General features: G+C 39.0%; 1 protein-coding gene across 1 annotated transcript in view; it reads right to left on the reverse strand.

Annotated features, from left to right (window-relative positions):
- Positions 1 to 19,647, reverse strand: part of TMOD3 (tropomodulin 3) — an 82,777-nt gene that overhangs the window by 62,544 nt on the left and 586 nt on the right. The gene's annotated exons all lie outside the window — the stretch shown is intronic.

The following is a 19,647-nucleotide window of genomic DNA, read 5'->3' on the forward strand; positions in this document are numbered from 1 at the left end:
TTACCAATTTCCACATTTTTAAATAAATATATATTTGTATGCATTTATTAAGTGCCTATTACATACTTGTTTTTCTCCCCGCTTTATAAATGCTTCTCAAATGGCAATTTAAGACATCACAAGAATCAAAGATGGCACAAACAGGGCACAGAAACTGTAATACTCAATTGTAGATTTAATGTTAAATGTAGGTACATACTTAATACTTTTAATTTTCTTTTGTTACACTGTTATTCTCTCTCAATTTTCAAAAGTAGTGACCAGCAAAGTTGGACATACAGCAAAAGTAAATCTGATTCTCCCTCGGCCTCTCCTGCCACCTTCCATCAGAGTATCGCCTGAGTGGCATACCGAAAAGAACCCATCACTGGGACGTCTCTTTCTTCACTCCCTTTTTCCAACCACGGGTACGCAGAACTCTATCCTCTAGCAGTGCTATATATCAACAATTGTGCCACAATAAAGATTAAGAAGCAAATTGCTGTTAAATTGAAAACATGTTTATATGGAAAAATATACTTCCAAATGAGGAAACTATCCTGGGAGAAATCAACTATTTTCAACAAAATGTGCCTACATGAAGATGTACGTGATGGTTGCTGGCAATACTTGCACATCTGCTGATTAACAGTTAATAAGGCATCAAAATATTTTGTATGAATGCTATCCCAGCATTTTAGAGACTGCAAAAATGTAAGATTTTGGTAAAATATGGGAGAAAGTGCTCTAAGGGATTACAAGAACTAATCTAGATCACCAAAATAAACCCACAAGATGTGGAAAATATTTTTTATATGAAGATTTTCCAAATCAATGACCATTAAAAAAGTACTAATGTATATACAGTATATAGCTACTTGTTATTTGTGTTGTTTACTGTTATTTGTATTTGTAACTGCAAAATAACGCACTACTTTGGTCAAAATGGCAAGCAATTCAGTAGACAAATGTCTAAAATAAAAAGTTCTTAAAGTATCTCCCTATTCTGTCTCATTCTACTAGTGTTTTAATCCTTCCTGACCAGATTTTGTTTTGAACCAACAACTGATCTTCAAATAAAATTCATTCTTTCGAAATAAAATTCTACTTTTCTCCCTTTTGGGAGAAGGTGGGTCTGGTTGGATTAGAATGGGGATAATACAGTAGCAAGTTTTAAAATTTTAATGGAAAAGCCTTCAGTCTTAAAAACAAATGAAAAGAAAATTCTCAATTTTAGGTAGACTAGGTAACTCAAGTCCCTTTTCTCTGCTAGCATAAGGAAAATCCTACCTTTAGACTGTCTGATGAATATTTCTCAATCATTCCTGAAGATATAACAAACTAGAACAAACTTAAGTAGCGGACAGAATTCAATTATTACTCAAGGAAGAAAAACGACAACAAAGAATCCAGAATACCAGAATTCTTAAGGAGAAAATACCTAGCACTTAGCTCCTAGCACTGAACTGGAAGTCTGTAGATCTATGGACTTAAGAACTCTGTGACTATGAGCAAGTCTCAATTTGCTTGGGTACATGAAGAATAACTAAAATATGGTCCCAGTTCTGACAATGGACCCATCCACAACGGACACAGCAAATCAAATAGCCTTTTCCCCAGGGAACGCAGACTCGGCCTCAGTCCTTGGGCAGCCATTACCAACAGAGGACAAGTGGCAAGAGGATGAAGCCTGTTCAGTTTAACCATAAGCCTCAATAGTCTCTGGTCTCTTCCTAGCTCTAATAATCTATTACCTTAAGGAAACCCTATTGAACTCAACCTTGGAAAAAAATAGCAACGTGCTCTCATCACTGCCAAGATGAACAATGTTACAAGTAGGAAGGAAATATATGAAAGCTGAATCATGCCAGATAAGCACAAAAACAAAGTAAAATATTTCAGGAAAGGGACTTGAAAAACCAGAACAGATAGATTAAACAATGAAAAAAGTAAATAATGAAGTCAAACATGGGCCAGTGTTGTTGTGTAACAGAGAAAAAGTTAAAGTGGAATGACCATATTAATAAATGTTTTCCTGAAAAGTCACCAAATAAAGCAAATTTTTATTTCCTATTTTCTTGTAATAAAATAGAAATGTTTCATAAAAACATGTATTCCCAAAACATCATAAATCACAGGAATAGATGCAAAAATATTTTAGTTGCAAATTATAAATTTTATTAATACAGTAAAAACACTAGAGTAGTATTCATTTCTGCTTGTTCTTTATTTCATTTTCTCTTTTTAAATTTATTTTTTTTTAATTTTTCAAGTTTATTTATTTATTTTGAGAGAGAGAGAGAGAGAGAGCAAGCATGGGAGGGGCAAAGAGAGGGAGAGAGAGAATCCCAAGCAGGCTCTGTTCGGCCAGCATGGATCCTGACGCAGGGCTCAAACTCACGCATTATGAGATCATGACCTGAGCTGAAATCAAGAGTCGGATGCTTAATGGACTGAGCCATCCAGGCACCCCCTTCTCCCACTTTTTAAAATTCAAAAGTATCTAACTATTGTCACTATTTTAATTAAATTTTAAAACCAAGATACTCAAGAGCAGACAGTACTGGAAGATATTACCAAAAAGACTTTAGAGTAAGGAAAATAGGTTAGGAAAGTATATTTGGAATTTAGGAAAGAGATGTGTGGGAAGCAGTCTTCATATAGGCTTTAGTTGCAGATGGTGATATCCTAAGGAATTTTAGACAGGTCAACCAACCCCATTATTCATGTACATCCATTCCTCAAATATGATCCACTTTTCTTTTACAATGAGTGACTGTAAGGGTTAACAAATGACTCTTAAAATCCTTCCAGATCTAAGAGTTTAAGATCATTCAACTTTTAAAAATAAGTGCAGCGGTGCCTGGGTGGTTCAGTCAGTTATGCATCTGACTGTGGCTCAGGTCATGATCTCATGGTTCCTGAGTTGGAGCCCTGCATCTGGCTCTGTACTGGCAGCTCAGAGCCTGTGGAGCCTGCTTCAGATTCTGTGTCTCCCTCTTTCCCTGCCCCTCCCCTGCTTGCGCTCTCTCCCTCAAAAATAAACAAACATTAAAAAAATAATAGAAATAATTTAAAAAAATAAAAAAATAAAAATAAATGCAAAGTTCCACTTTGGTGTAAAAGCAAAACAACAAGAAGCATTAGCCATCAAAGTCCTACTAAAAGAATTTCAGAATGTTACTTAAGAAAAAACCTAACAATCTATGAGACCAATATTCCCCCCAAGTTTCACAGCTTGGGACCAAAGGCCCTCTAATTGAAAACTCTGAAACTGGGATTGAGGCCAGTTTTAGGATGTTTTTTTCCTTTTCCCTAAAGAAACATCAAGAGAAATAACTTCAACTTTTCTGAAGTTATGCGCAGGTCTTCAAAGCCTTGTGTTTCTGAACCCTGCCCCTTCCCAGGAACGATTCCAGTACCTACTGAAATTTCTGGAGCCTCATAATGAAAGGAAGTAAAAACAATGCTTTACCAAGCCTTCTCTCCCAGGGACAAGCAAACTCCCTGCCTAACTCTAAGCTCTTGTTTTCCTGCTCTAATGAGCTTGCTTACAGTCACCTGACTAGGCTTCCTGTAATAGTGCTTTTACATTTCATTCCTTTGCTTAGAATCTTTGATTTGTTAGGTGTTTGTATTTTGACAGTTTCTCAGGTGATTTTGATAAAACTCTACCTTCCTACTTTCACTAAGAATTACTAGGAATCCTTGGGGAGCCTGGGTGGCTCACTCGGTTGAACATCCGACTTCGGCTCAGGTCATGATCTCACAGTTTGTGGGTTCGAGCCCTGAGTCGGGCTCTATGCTGACAGCTCGGAGCCTGGAGACTGCTTCAGATTCTGTGTCTGCCTCTCTCTCTGCCTCTCTCTCTCTGCCGCTCCTTTGTTCCCACTCTCTCTCTCTCTCTCTCTCTCTCAAAAATAAATAAACATTAAAAAAAAAAAAAGAATTACTAGGAATCCTCTGCTCTAATCTGGCTGGCTTCCTTAGAGTCTCACAAGTCTCCTAAGTTCACTACACCCCTTTGCCTCATTTGCTTCCCACAACGGTCTGTACTTCTCTTCAACAATCCTCCCTACCCCATCCTCAAATTTCACTTTTACATTCTATCCAAACTCTGCACACCCTTCCAAGACTAGCTCAAGTCCACCCTCTCCAAATCACTTCCTAGCTCTTCCAACCCTACTTGGTCTCTTTTCTGAAGGTCAACAATGCTCAGGATGCACGGCATTTAGCCTCAATGTTTGCCAATATTTGCACCAGGTGTCTGGTGCCCTGACTGGTATGAATGCACACTCCTCTAGACTACGTCTCACGCCTATAATGGTGAAGACATTTCATACACCTTCACAGAAACAGCACACTTGTGACTCTTAAAGATACTACCAGTTTTACTCTAATTAATTTCAGGAGACTAGGGTCATACTAAGCTCTGCTACAGCAATTAAATTAATTTTCAGACTAACATGGAAAGCAGTTACAATGGTTTAAAAGGCACATGCCTACAATATGCATAATGTGTCTTGATGTCTCAAGGGGAAGATGGAGCCTACAGAACCATTCAAGGGGATTGCAGGCCCTGGAGTGAGGGTATAATTATCTTCAGGTGAAGAACATTGAGAGTAACTTACACCAGTCAATAGGCAAAAAGGAAACATTCTTCAAGAAAATGGCACTACCCCCTCAACCTTGACCTTGAGTCCCAAGTGTAGATAACCTCGATCTTAACAAGTTACTATATTATTCAGAATGAATAATCGAAGCAATAACCAACACATGGATACTTGTAAGTAACCACATGGCAACCAGGAACAACAGCCACACATCCCACATAAGTGATCTTGGGAACAAAACGGGAAAAGGGCAACTATCATCTTCTAGACCAAAGATAGCACTGAAGAGTTTTTGATAGGAAAAGTCACTTGGTATTACTGAATTGTACACTTAAAATGGATGAATTTTATGGCATATTAATTAAGCCTCAATAAAATTGTTTAAAACAAATTTGGTGACTTGACCTGGAATATTTGTATGTGGTGAAGCATCCACATAATATTACAGGTTTTTACTGGGGTTTCAAGACAGAAGGCAAAAAAACCTCTGGTACAAAAAACTGAAATTTTTCATGATATTAAGATAAGAGAGTTTCCTATACATAATTAAAACTACAAAAAGACAACCTTTGAAAAATACATATAATAAAAACTAAACCACATAAAACTACTGAAATAATGAGGACCATGCAACTAGTGGGAACAGTTGCTGGGAAAGGAGAAATGGAAGAGAGTGGGGATGAAATGAAAAACTAATATTTTAAGACTGATGATAGCTGAAAAAAGCAGAAGTGATGAAAGAAGGGAAGTTTTAGAAATTATTGCTATTGGCCAAGAAGCCTGGTTTACTGCCCTCAGGGTCATAAGGTTTGCCCTGGAACAGGTTCTTTTAAAAGGGGCTGATGGAAAGTTTTCCTTTAAGAGCAAACAAGGGAAATTGAGAGAGTCACATAGAAGTAAAGGCAATTTAATGCAGGGAAGAAGAGGATGTTGCTGAGAGGACCCAAAACGAAAGTTGAGGATAATTTTTCTCAAATTAACACTTATCATACCAACTGAAAAAATAATATTTTTAAGTGAGAGAATAAGACTGTCTTTATCTTACATCTTAACACATTTCTTTCATTTACCTGAGTTTCTCATATTAACGAGGAGGCCATATGCCATATTCCAATATAATGGGGGTAGTGGGGGGGAAAGAATCAACTTCATTTGCATACCTATTATATGCCAGGTACTTTACCATATACATATCCTCATAAAAACTCTGCAAACTATCACTATCCCCATTTCATAAATGAAGAAACGGAGGCTGAGACAATAAAGAGCCTGCCCCAGTTCTTTCTCAACAGTGGATGTGAGATTTAAACATGACCCTAACACCCATGCTTTTTACACTGTATCACACTGCCTCTATAAAACACTTTCTACCATGGTTTTACTTTTATGTTACAACACACTACACATTAACAGAAGCAAATTACTGAAGTGACAGTAATTGGCAACAAGAAGCCACAGGTGGACGCAAAAGGGAAGACCAAACTATAAAACACAAAAGTGTGAAACTATTTAATGCAATTACCAACAGCCTATAAAAGTCAACAACCTCAGAAGGCAAGTCAATAGGACAGAATAATACCAAATGCATACAATGAATTCTAACTTCCATGGGGGCGCCTGGGTGGCTCAGTAGGTTAAGCCCCAGACTTCGGCTCAAGGCATGATCTCACAGTTCATGAGTTCGAGCCCCCTGTCCAGCTCTGTGCTGACAGCTGGGAGCATGGAGCCTGCCTCAGATCTTGTGTCTCCCTCTCTTTCTGCCCCTCCCCTGCTTGTGCTCACTCTCTCTCTCCCTCTCAAAAATAAATAAACATTAAAAAAATTTGTAAAAATAAATTCTATACCCTCCAAATGATTTTGGTTAAATTAAATTTGAAGGACTCCATTTAAGATAGTCATCAACAAATGGTGCTGGGAAAACTGGACAGCTACATGCGAAAGAATGAAAGTGGACTTTCTTTCACATACACAAAAATAAACTCAAAATGGACTAAAGACCTAAATGTGAGACCTGAAACCATAAAAGTCCTTGGGGAGAGCACAGTCAGTAATTTCTCTGACACTGGCCATAGCAACATTTTTCTAGATATGTCTCCAGAGGCAAGGGAAATAAAAGTAAAAATAAACCATTGAGACTCTATCAAAATAAAAAGCTCCTGCACAGCAAAGGAAACAATCAACAAAACTAAAAGGCAACCTACAGAATGAAAGAAGAGATTTGCAAAACATATATATGATAAAGGGTTAGTATCCAAAATATAAAAAGAATTCATACAACACTCAAAAAACAAATAATCCAAATAAAAATGGGCAGAAGATATGAACAAACATTTCTTCAAAGAGGACACACAGATGGCCAAAAGACACATGAAAAGATGCTCAACATCACTCCTCATCAGGGAAATGCAAATCAAAACTACAATGAGGTATCACCTCACCCCTGTCAGAATGGCTAGAATCAAAAAGACAAGAAACAAGTGTTGGAGAGGATGTGAAGAAAAAGGATTCCTCGTGCAATGTTGGTAGGAATGCAAACTGGTACAGCCACGGTGGAAAACAGTACAGAGGTCCTTCAAAAAGTTACAAATAGAACTACCTTATGATCCAGGAATTTGGGTATTTACCCAAAGAATACAAACATACTAATTCAAAGGGATACATGCACCTCTATGTTTATTGCGGCATTATTTACAATAGCCAAACTATGGAAGCAGCCCAAGTATCCATCAATAGATGAAGGGTTAAAGATGTGGTATATATACACAATGGAATATTATTCAACCATAAAAAAGAATGAAATCTTGCCATTTGCAGCAATGAAATCTCCCAGGTGGAGAATACAAATTCTAGGATGTTGGTGGGAACAGATGGTTACCAGAGGGGTTACCAGGGGGATGGCTGAAATGGATGGTGGGGATTAAACAGTACACTTACCATGATGGAATGGAATGGAATGGAATGGAATGGAATGGAATGGAATGGAATGGAATGGAATGGAATGGAATGGAAAGAAGGAAAGGAAAGGAAAGGAAAGGAAAGGAAAGGAAAGGAAAGGAAAGGAAAGGAAAGGAAAGGAAAGGAAAGGAAAGGAAAGAAGGAAGGAAGGAAGGAAGGAAGGAAGGAAGGAAGGAAGAAAGAAAGAAAGAAAGAAAGAAACGAGGGAGAGAGGTAGGGAGGGGGAGAGAGAGAGAAAGAAAGAAAGAAAAAGAAAGAAAGAAAGAAAGAAAGAAAAAGAAAGAAAGAAAGAAAGAAAGAAAGAAAAAACTTTACAATACTTTTTACAAAAAATGACACTTAGGGGCACCTGGGTGGCCTAGTCAGTTAAGCTTCTGAATCTTGATTTTGGCTAAGGGCATGATCTCAGGGTTCATGGGACAGAGGTCTGCGTTAGGCTCCATGTTGACAGTAGGGGGCTTGCTTGGGATTCTCTCTCTCCCTCCCCTGATCACACTCACTCTCTCTCAAGATAAATAAACTTTTAAACAATGACATTTAAAATAGATTTAATGGGTGTGTGGGTGGTTCAATGAGTTAAGCCTCCGACTTCAGCTCAGGTCATAATCCTGTGGTTCCTGGGTTCAAGCCCCTCATCAGGCTCTGTGGTGACAGCTCAGAGCCTGGAGCCTGCTTCAGATTCTGTGTCTCCCTCTCTCTCTGCCTTTCCCCCACTTGCATGCACACATGTGCATGTGTGCTCTCTCTCTCTCCCTTTCTCTATCTACATTACAAATTTTTAAAAAATAAATTAAAAAAATATTTCAACCTTCCTACAACGATGTCAGTTTATAACCTTGGACAACAGAGTCAACTATCTTTTGTCCCTCTGTTTTCTCATATGCAAAACAAAAATAATAACAGTACCTATCTCATGAGGCTGATATATTGATTCATTAAATGGATACATATAAATCACTTAGAACAGTTCTTGACATAGAGCAAGTGTTTGCTGTTAGCTAATAAAGTCATTATTAATTATTCTCAAAGTTCATTTTTAAGAAATACTTCATAGCTCATACTAGGTATATGAGATATTACTATGCTGTGATCCATACAATACAGTTGATTGCAGAGACTGGATGAGAGAGATAAAGACTAAAAAAGAGAATATAAAAAAGTGAGAGATGGGGGCGCCTGGGTGGCTTAGTCGGGTAAGCATCCCACTCTTGATTTCTGCTCAGGTCATTCATTAACTCAGCTCAGGTCATGATCTCATCATTGTGAGATCAAGCCTGCTCATGAGATCGATCGGGCCAGGGCTCTGAGCTGAGCATGTAGCCTGCTTGGGATTCTCTCTGTCCCTCTCTCTCTGCCCCTCCCCTGCTCAAGCATGCATGCTCTCTCTCAAAATCAATACATAAACTAAAAAAAAAAAAAAAAAAAATGTGAAAGATAGATATACACAAAGACAACAGTAGAACGGAGGTGCTAAGTCACCACCTTGCCCCACTTCTACCAAGATTTATCTCACCATACTATAATCAGCTATGTCATATCTGTTTCCTTTACAGGCTATGAGGACTTTGAAGACAGGCACTTATTTTTATATTATCAGACCATCATTGGGCCTGCAACATAATAGATAATAAATGTATAATAAAATAAGGGGGGGGGGATCAGTAAGCTTTGAAATCGATGATGAGAGTAACTGATTTAACCATACCCTATTTGGACCAGTGGTCAGTCAACAAAGGCTGATTATCACTTTTTGCTCAATTGATTATCAACATTCTATTTTCCCTTTCTTTCTGAACCAGAAAATAAGTTTCAAAAATGTTTAAAAAATAGTTAATTTGTTCTAAAATTAGAAATCATCCAAGTGATGATAAAACACATTTCAGTAATTTATTTTAAACATTAAAAATATTGTTCTGATTAGTCTGTTATGCCCAAAGTTAATCCTAATGGTCAAATAGTCAGAGAATCATAGCAATAAACGGGTACTAAATAAGAGACACAGGCACCTTTCAGCTGTTAATCTGCTGGATGCAGTGCAGGTACAAAAAAGTTAAGGCATACTCACTTCCCTCCGATCTCAGGTACCAAAGCAAGCACATTCGAGGATGTCCAAACCTAAGCCCCCTTGTGTGGGACAACCTTTACCCTAGGCCCTGTTTAGTATACAGCCTAAGCAGCCATCAATGCCTCCTCCCTCCCAGATATTTGGTACAGGGGGGGATCCCTAGCCCAAGTAGGAAAGATCAAATCCAATTCTTCACCAGGAATATGGAAAGCTAAGAAACAAAATCTAAACTGAGAGATCACAAGTCATCAGTCTAGGAGCAGCATCATAGTGAGTTTAAGCCACATTTAAGCTGAAGCTAAGGGGTAAGCACAAGCCTCGAAAGCAGAGAAAGCCAGCCCATAAAGGAGAGGATGCAACAGACTGGGGCTAGGGAGACAGAGAAGGGCACTTGCCTCAGGTGCAAGATTTAAGAGTGCCAAAAAACTCAGTAATCAAGAGAGGTAATATTATGGGGCGCCTGGCTGGCTCAGTTGGAAGAGAGTGAGACCCTTAATCTCAGGGTCATGAGTTTGAGCCCTACGTTGGGTGTAGAGATTACTTACAAAAAAAAAAAAAAAAGATAGGTAATATTGTAACGCAAAGTATTCATAAAAATCCAAATCAACGTCCTATAATGGAGCACAGGCACAGAACGAGGCTGAGGAGAATCCATGTACACTGTAGACAGAGGAGGGAGCACAGGGGCTTTCCAAGGGCCTGCTCTGGGTTCCAGCTGAGAACCCAGCTACCTATAAGGGAGCTCAGTTGTCTTACATTAACAATCCACTACAACTCCCAGCCCTGCCACCATACCTTGTGAAAGGCTAGCTTTAAGTGGGTTGTGTTCCCTGAGACCTAAGAATCTTGACTAACACACTCTATTTGAAAATGAGACATGCACACAAAGCTTTTTTTTTTTTTTTTAAATCAGAGCAATATAAAATTAACTGACAAAAGAATGGGGCTGGTAATTAGTACTAGAGAAGTTCAGAGATCACTGTGGGTGGTCAGGGAAGGATAGATTTAGCTAGATAGAAGAGAAGTATATACTAAGCAAAGAGATCAAAGTACATGCTGGGGGTGGGGGAGGAATGAGAAGGGAGCCAGGGAAAGGAGTGGAAGAAAAGTAAAGGGGAAGGAGTGATCTTCACACACCCTGTTTTCTGGTGAAAGAAGTACAGTTCCATGCTTTTCTGCCTCCAACCCTCAGATCACAATGTTCGTTACACCTGAAATACCTTTCTCCCCTTTTCTCGTGTTCAAATCCTTTCGCATCTTTCAGAGACCAGTTCAAACAACATTTCTTTGAAGAGCCTTCCCTGGTATCCTACTCAAAAGGAAATATACACCAGAGCTAAGGTTTTGGCAGTTGGGGGGGGGGGAGGGGAGGGGGAAGAAGAGGATATGGCAGGGGGAAGGCTAAGGGGCTGAATGCAGGGATGAGTACTACACTCTGGAGAGCAAACTATACCCAGGAGTTCACCCGGGAACGCAGTCTGATGTCTTAGGAAAGTTAGAGATGGTTTGATAAGAAGTAATAATGGGGGCTCAAACAAAATGGCAAAGGAAAGGCAGGTGTAAAGGGTGTGCTGATAACTAACAAGGCCTTGCCGAGGTGAAAATGGGTGCCTGACTGTCAAATAATCACATATTTATTGACATTTCCTAATCTAATTAAGCATTCTGCCCCACTGCCATCCCACCCCCACCTACTCCCACTCTCCCACTAAGCAGGTATAATACCCCAGTGGCTATATTAAAGAGGAAACAAACAAGGAAACAAAAGAATTCTTTAAGAATACTTACTTGGGTTAATAATTACCCACCAAGACCAAAAATAAATCTTGGGGTTATTATTTCAAATTGTGCCATGCCTGCTCCAGGGAAAGAGCTGCCTGAATAGATGACAGACTTATAATGTATACATTTGAGGGGACTCATCTCTTTTCACTGTATGCATATCAAAGAAATATTCCTTAACGACTCATTAAAATGGTAACACCACACCCAGAGAACCAAAATATTCTGTTCGTTATAGTTTTCCATATGGAAATCCTTTACCTTATAATTACAATTAATAACATCCTGCTCAAAGGGACTGCTATGCAATAGACTAAGGAGCTCCAAGACTCTTACTTGTATGCCTATATACATATTAAATAAATGTCAGACTGTTGCTTCTGTACACGTTAAATAAATTCAACTTGCCATCACATTCTAATGTCTCTTGTCTTGTGTGAGCCCTCATTTTCTCCCAGCTTGCCACGTTTTCAACCGTCTTCTCTTACACACTTCAGGAACTGTGTTCACCTAGATGTACTTGTAGTGGTATTAGTGCTTAGATATGTTCTGATATGAAACTGTTTATTTGGAAAGGGTTATCTCTATCAGTTACCTTAGTCTGTATGTTTGTCTTGGTGTGTTTGTGTTTTTTAATGAGTAGGTGTAGGTGTTTGAGCATATGTACCTGAGGGAGTGTATACCTTTACAGGTCAAAAAGCGTGCACATCTGTGAAGGAAACTTGCTTGTCCGTATTTCAATATTCTCAAATTATTAAGAGTATAAAGGCAAAAGAAATCAGTCACAAAAGACTATACTGTATGATTTCATCGTTATGAAATATCCAGAATAGGCAAATCCATACAGACAGAAACAGATTAATGGTTGCCTAGGTTGGTGGGGACTGGGAAAAGCGGGTAGCAACTGCTAATGGGTAGGGGGTTTCTTTTTGGTGTGATGAAAATGTTCTAAAATGGATTGTGGCGATGATTGCTCAACTCTGTGAATATACTAAAATTCACTGACTGGTACTCTTGCAATGAGTGACTTATATGGGATGTGAATTTCAATAAAGCTGTTACATATTAAAGAGAGAAAATAAGGAAACCAGAGTTGTCCTATATTTCCATAGAGGGGTAACATGTCTTTGAAAATCTTAACTTTGCTTCTATTTTACTTAAGCTTGGGTTCAAGATTCCCCACTGCTAAGTTCTCCAACTGGTATAGTCTCTGTCTCCAGCTGTGTCTTTACTAACAAGGATGACACACATGTGGCAAAGTGTTTACTGATTATCACTCAATGTCTGAACAGAAAAGAACAGATACACTATGATTACAACCATATAAAAATATGTAAATGGATGAACAAAACCTGGAAGGAAATGAGGAAAAATTAAAACAGTTACACTGGAGTAATATAGTTGAGGTGATGTCTTTAAAAAATAATACTTCTTTCAAAAATAAAAAATAAGAAAAATAATAATAATACTGCTTTCAGGGCACCTGGGTGTCTCAGTCGGTTAACCGTCCGACTTCGGCTCAGGTCATTATCACACCACTGGTGAGTTTTGAGCCCCACATGGGGCTCGGTGCTGACAGCTCAGAGCCTGTGTCTCCACCTCTCTCTGCTCCTCCCCTACTCGCACTCTGTCTCTCTCTCTCTCAAAAATAAGCATTAAAGAATAAAAAAAATAATACTGCTTTGTGTTATCAGTCAATAAAATCTGGTAGAAACAATAACCAACCTGTCTCCTTAGAAATTATTCCAGGACACATTCAGGAACTGTTTGTCACGAAGGACTGGACTGGAGTAGTGTAGTAGAAAGATGGAAACCAAAACATGTGGATTATATATATTTACATCTATTTTGACCAATCAATAAACAAGAAAATATTAAGGTCTCTACAGCTTGCTCTAATAGAGTACTAGATGATCTCTCCGAGCTTGAATCTCCTTCCTTCCCTGCCCCCCCCCCCCCCCCCCCCCCCCCCCCCCCAGTATCAGCCTGGCTTATGGATAGGGTACAAGCAATACTGAAACTAACACTGCATCCATTACTTCAACTGCAGGAAAGCCATTTCAAATTCAAATTCATTATTAACGTTCCTCCATCAGAAAATATATGGTAACCAGCCCTGGATCAATCTCAATGTAGCTACAGTCTCAAAGAGGTGCATAAAAGTCTTTTTTTGTATTTTCCTTTTGTGTTTAAAGATACAGGGCCCATGCTTAAGAAACTAAAAATAAAAGCACAACCAAAATACAAAGTAGCTCTATTAATTTTCGGTTAAAATACCAAGTTGATCTAATGGAGAAAGGAAAAAAAATTTTTAAACCTACATTGCTAGAACAACTAGATACCTGTATGGAGGGAAAATGAACCTAAACCCCTACCTCCCATCTTGACACAAAAATTAATCTGCGACAGATCACAGACCTAGATGTAAAATCTAGAACAAGAATGCTTTTAGAATAAAACTGAGAATATCTCTGCAACCCTGGAGCTAGGCACAAAAACACTAACCATAAAATTAAAAACTGATAAAATGGTAAAAATTTATAAAAAGTAAAAATTTCTGCTTATCACATCATCATCAAGAAAATAAACAGAAAAGGCACAGACTGGGTAAAAAATACATATCTAACAAAGGGCTTATACTCAGAATGTATAAAGAACTCCTATGGGGGCGCCTGGGTGGCTCAGTTGGTTAAGCATCCGACTTCAGCTCAGGTCATGATCTCATGGTCCATGAGTTCAAGCCCCTCATCAGGCTCTGTGCTGACAGCTCGGAACCTGAAGCCTGCTTCAGATTCTGTGTCTCCTTCTCTCTGACCTTCCCCTGTTCATGCTCTGTCTCTCTCTCAAAAGTAAATAAACATTAAAAAAATTTTTAGAATATATAAATAACTCCTACAAACAGCAATAAAAAAGATGAACCATCCATTGGAAAAAAAATAGGCAAAAACTTTAACTGATACTTCACAAGAGAAGTAAAACCAATTGCTACACAGTAAAGCATTCAATATTTTTAATAAAAAAAAATACAAATTAAAACCATACTGAGGTGCCATTTTACAGCTTCTAGTGTGGTAAAACAAAAAAGGCTGACAGCATTAAAATTAGGCAACATAAAAAATGTGAAGAAACTGGAAGTCACGTATAAACCACCTTGGACAACTGTGTGGTGGTTTTTTAATAAAGTTCAACATACAGCTACCCTATGACTCAGTAATTCCACTCTTAGGTGTTTATCAAAAGAAATGGAAACATCTATCCATAAGAGACTTATAAAGGAAATATTCACAACAACTTTATTTCTAATAACCCAATCCTGGAAAAAACCCAACCATCCATCAAGAACAGAACAGATAAAGAAATTAGGGTGTATTCGTACAATGGAATAAAAAAGAACCAAGCACCGATATACACAACAAAGATGAATCTCAAAAACATTATATTACAGGGGCGCCTGGGTGGTTCATTTGGTTGAGCTTGATCTTGGCTCAGGTCACGGTCTTACGGTTCATGAGATGGAGCCCCATGTCTGGCTCTGGCTCTGTGCAGCCAGCGCGGAGCCTGCTTGAGATTCTCTGTATCCCTCCCTCTCTCTCCCCCTCCCCTGTCCCCTATTCACTCACTCTCTCCCAAGTCCCCTCTCAAAAAATCAAAAAAACATTATATTACATTAAAGAAGCCAGACACACACAAAAAAGCATATACTGTATGACCATTTATGTCAAGTCCAAGACTAAGCAAAACAAATCTATGGCATCAGAAATACAGTCAAAAGTGGTTGCCTCCACTGGAGGAGGGTAGGTGAGGGAAACTGGAAAGGATCATGAGAAAAATTTCTATAGTGATGAAAATGTTTTCTATCTTATTTTGGCTGAAGTTACAGTGTATAAAACTTTAGAACTCCTCGAACTGGACACGTAACATAGGAATGTTCAGCATTTTACTGAATGTTAATTATACCTCAATAAAAATACAAAGTAGCACTCTGCTTCAAGATAAAAGCTAATGATTTTGTTTCAAATAAAATTCTAGAATACGACAGAATAGACACATACATTTTCAATTATTTGCCACTCTGGATTATTCACATCTCTATTACTGCCAATAACAACGGATTACAGACACATACAGGCAGATACATATAGTATACATGTTCATGTTTCATTTTTCATAAATAGCAAATCTAGTTTGGTTCTTCACAATTTCAATATGTACCTAATGGACTGTTAGAGGTCAAGCAGACTTTTCTGTTTTCTATAGCATTTTCCTCTCAATAAGATCTTATAGTTGTGTGAATCTGAGATAAAAATGAGAATAAATGGGGCAGCTGGCTGGCAGTGGAGCCTGTGACTCTTGATCTCAGGGGTTGTGGGTTCAGGACCCACGTTGGGTGTGGAGATTACTTAAAAGAATAAAATACTTTTATATATATATATATTTTTTAATTTTAATATTTTTATTTATTTTTGAGAGAGAGACAAAGCATGAACAGGGGAGGGGCAGAGAGAGAGGCAGACACAGAATCTGAAGCAGCTCCAGGCTCTGAGATGTCAGCACACAGCCTGATGCGGGGCTTGAACCCATGAACCATGAGATCATGACTCAGATGCTCAACCAACTCAGCCACCCAGACACCCCTAAAATTTTTTTTAAATGAGTATAAGTGAGACATGTAAATCAAATGTCTTCAAGGAAAGTCACTGACAGAACAGTGCTTTAGCCATTATGACAGCCTCAAGTATTGCCCTCAACTATTTTAATCAAGACAGAGTGCACACATATTTAAATTTAAGAGCAATTGAAAAGCTTGATGAATAGTTTCCCAGCTAATTTGATCTTTAAAAGATAACAGAGCCTAAATAACAAGAGCTATTACATTAGTACATTGGACTGACACTTGAAAAGCCACAGAACCATTTTCTCCTATTGTTTTACTAGGTCCTCCTTGGTCTCTTTTTCTTCATCTTTTCCCCTCCCTCTTTTGGTCTCTTTCCAGGTGTATTTTTATCCCTTATTGCCTCTCACTCCCCTGCTATTGCTGTAAATGATTTTCATATAGCCAGCTCACCCCAGAATCCAAATAAATAAATTTACAAAATCTTACTGTATTCTATGTACATTTGTCACACAACCAAACAGTACAGAGACTATAGCCTAGGGACAGTGATGGGAAGTGAGTTGAAAAAAAGGTGATTTCATTTGTTCCCCACCTCCACAACTGTAAAAGATCTCTCCTTAACACCCACTGCAGGCTTTTACTCCCTACACAGGGCTCATACAGTGCTCTGAACTATAAACAAGTACACGTGCCCAGTATCAGAGAGAGTAAGCTCCCAGACAAAACCCAGGTCTTTTTTTTTTTTTAATTTTTTTTTTCAACGTTTATTTATTTTTGGGACAGAGAGAGACAGAGCATGAACGGGGGAGGGACAGAGAGAGAGGGAGACACAGAACCGGAAACAGGCTCCAGGCTCTGAGCCATCAGCCCAGAGCCCGACGCGGGGCTCGAACTCACGGACCGCGAGATCGTGACCTGGCTGAAGTCGGACGCTTAACCGACTGCGCCACCCAGGCGCCCCAAAACCCAGGTCTTATATGTCTGTATTCACCAGAAGCCTATGACAGCGCCCTGTACAGGATGGGGCAAAACACGTATTTGTTGAATTAGTGAAATACTGAATTAATGGGAATGAAAACAGCTGAGGATGGATGAGGATGAGAGGGAAAAAAAGCTCAAAGTACACAGCAAAGAGAAAAGAAGAAGAGAGGAGGAAAAAAGGAGAAAGAATAGAAAAAACTTGTGAAGGCAATTATTTTTGTTAGAATGAAGAGGATTATTTTTAAAAATTTTGAGAACTGAGAAAAGCCATTGCTATGTATCTAGTATCACAGTAATCAGGACCAGTCATAAAACGTCCCATCCTTGATATTTAAAGTGTGAGAGGGGCACCTGGGTAGCTCAGTCGGTTGAGTGTCCAACTCTGGCTCCGTTCATGATCTCAGAGTTTGTGAGTTCAAGCCGCCACATCGGGCTTGCTGCTGTCGGCGCAGAGCCCGCTTTCAGTCCTCTGTTCGTTCTCTCTCTCTCTCTCTCTGCCCCTCCCCCACTCACGCCCTCTCTTTCAAGAATAAAACATTAATAAATAAATATATACAGTGTGAGAGACTACAGCATTCCTTATGTGACATGCAGGGACCCTCTTTAAACCTACAAGATCCCGGGTCATTTATGCATATTAAAGTCTGAGAGCACCACCCTACACCCTTCAAGTCCTTTCTGTTGTAGGGAACCTACGCTTTATTTAAATGGACCAGTAGCTGAGACTTGAAAAGTCTCTGAATAGAGTGAAAACCAATCATTGTAATGGGATGTGACCTGCACGTATTTAACTTTATGTATGTATTTACGTATTTAACTTTATGTATGTATTTAACTTTAGGTGAAGTTTTTAATTGCAAAATAATTTGGCCTGGAGGATATACCACAAAACTTCTAAATTAGTCAAAAAATATGATTAAAAGAAACTGAGGGGCGCCTGGCTGGATCAGTTGGAAGATTATGCAACTCTTTATCTTGGGGTTGTAAGTTTGGGCCCATGTTGGGTGTAGAGGTTACATAAAAAAATCTTAAAAAAAAAAAAAAAAAAAGAGGGCATCTGGATGGCTCAGTAGGTTAGGCATCAGACTTCAGATCAGGTCATGATCTTATGGTTTGTGACTCAGAGCTGCATCAGGCTCTCTGCTGTCAGCACAGAGCCAGCTTCCAATCCTCTGTCCCCCTCTCTTTGCCCCTCCCCAGCTCACACTCTCTCTCTCAAAAATAAATAAATGTAAAATAAAAATAATAAAAAAGAAAAAAGAAATTGAGCACTGGGACAGTAACATCCTAAGGAAATCATTTTTGTTCCTTCAGGCCTACCACAGGGCTTGGAATGACAAATGTGGCCAATACTCCCTGAATGAAGAGAATAAATGAATTCTAAAAATCAGAGACATTTAGGGCTAGAATAATCTTGGGGTCACCTGGTCCGATAACATCATTTTAAAGTTGAGCAAACTCCAGACACCTGGCTGGCTCAGTAGGTACAGCATGCAATTCTTGACCTTCGGGTAGTGAGTTTGAGCCCCAAGTGAGGTGCAGAGATTACTTAAAAAAGTAAAATAAGGGGCGCCTGGGTGGCGCAGTCGGTTAAGCGTCCGACTTCAGCCAGGTCACGATCTCGCGGTCCGTGAGTTCGAGCCCCGCGTCAGGCTCTGGGCTGATGGCTCGGAGCCTGGAGCCTGTTTCCGATTCTGTGTCTCCCTCTCTCTCTGTCCCTCCCCCGTTCATGCTCTGTCTCTCTCTGTCCCAAAAATAAAATAAAAAAACGTTGAAAAAAAAAAAAAGATGAGAAGAAAAAAAAAAGTAAAATAAAGAGCAAATTAGGAATCCTGAGTGGTTGGAGAGCATGCAGGCTAAAAGATTTAGAATATACTGGATCTTACATTTTAATTATCTTTTTGTTTCTTCGCTAGAAATGAGTTGGAAAGGGGATTTTAAATATTATAATAAAAGCACTGTGGAGTCTGAAAGAAGTGGTAGGGTAAAATGTGCCAAAGACTAGGAGGAAGAGACTAGCAAAAGTAAATGAGGCTAGACAAAACTATTTTTCGAAGCCCGATATACTTTTTTGACAGGCCAATTAATTAATCAACCTAATCTGCCAAAAAATTAACCTGAAGGATTCTCAGAGAAAGAAACATGAGCTGCATGAAAATGTTACAACCCAAGGGAGACTGCACATAACTAACTTAAATCTCCACAGGCTTATTTCCTGTTTAAGTATGACCTCCTGGGATAAATTTTACTGCAGTGTTCATTACCAGACGACTTTTGGTTTTAAGAGAAGCCAACGGCAAGTTGGAAATGAAATTCTTAACATTAAAAAAAAAAAAGTGGCTGTTTCCCATTTGTTTGTAATTAGATTGAAGGCTTGCACAGGAAAGACACCAACCTCATAAGCAAAAATACAACGACCCAGTCACGTCCTCAAAACACATCAACACACAAACTTCACAGCCGGATCCAGCTGTGCTGCGCAGGAGCCAGGAATTTATTTTAAGGCAAAGGACATAGATCAAAACCGATGAATGCAAGACCAGCCAGATTTTAGTGCCCCCCCCCCCTCCAAGGGTGTGACCTAAGGTTTTTTTCTTTTCTTTCTTTCTAACTTTCAACTAGCAGAAGCCTTTGCAGGAGTCTGGGTGAGAACACCC

This window comes from Lynx canadensis, chromosome B3 (assembly GCF_007474595.2).
Source record: "Lynx canadensis isolate LIC74 chromosome B3, mLynCan4.pri.v2, whole genome shotgun sequence".
Lineage (NCBI taxonomy): Eukaryota > Metazoa > Chordata > Mammalia > Carnivora > Felidae > Lynx > Lynx canadensis.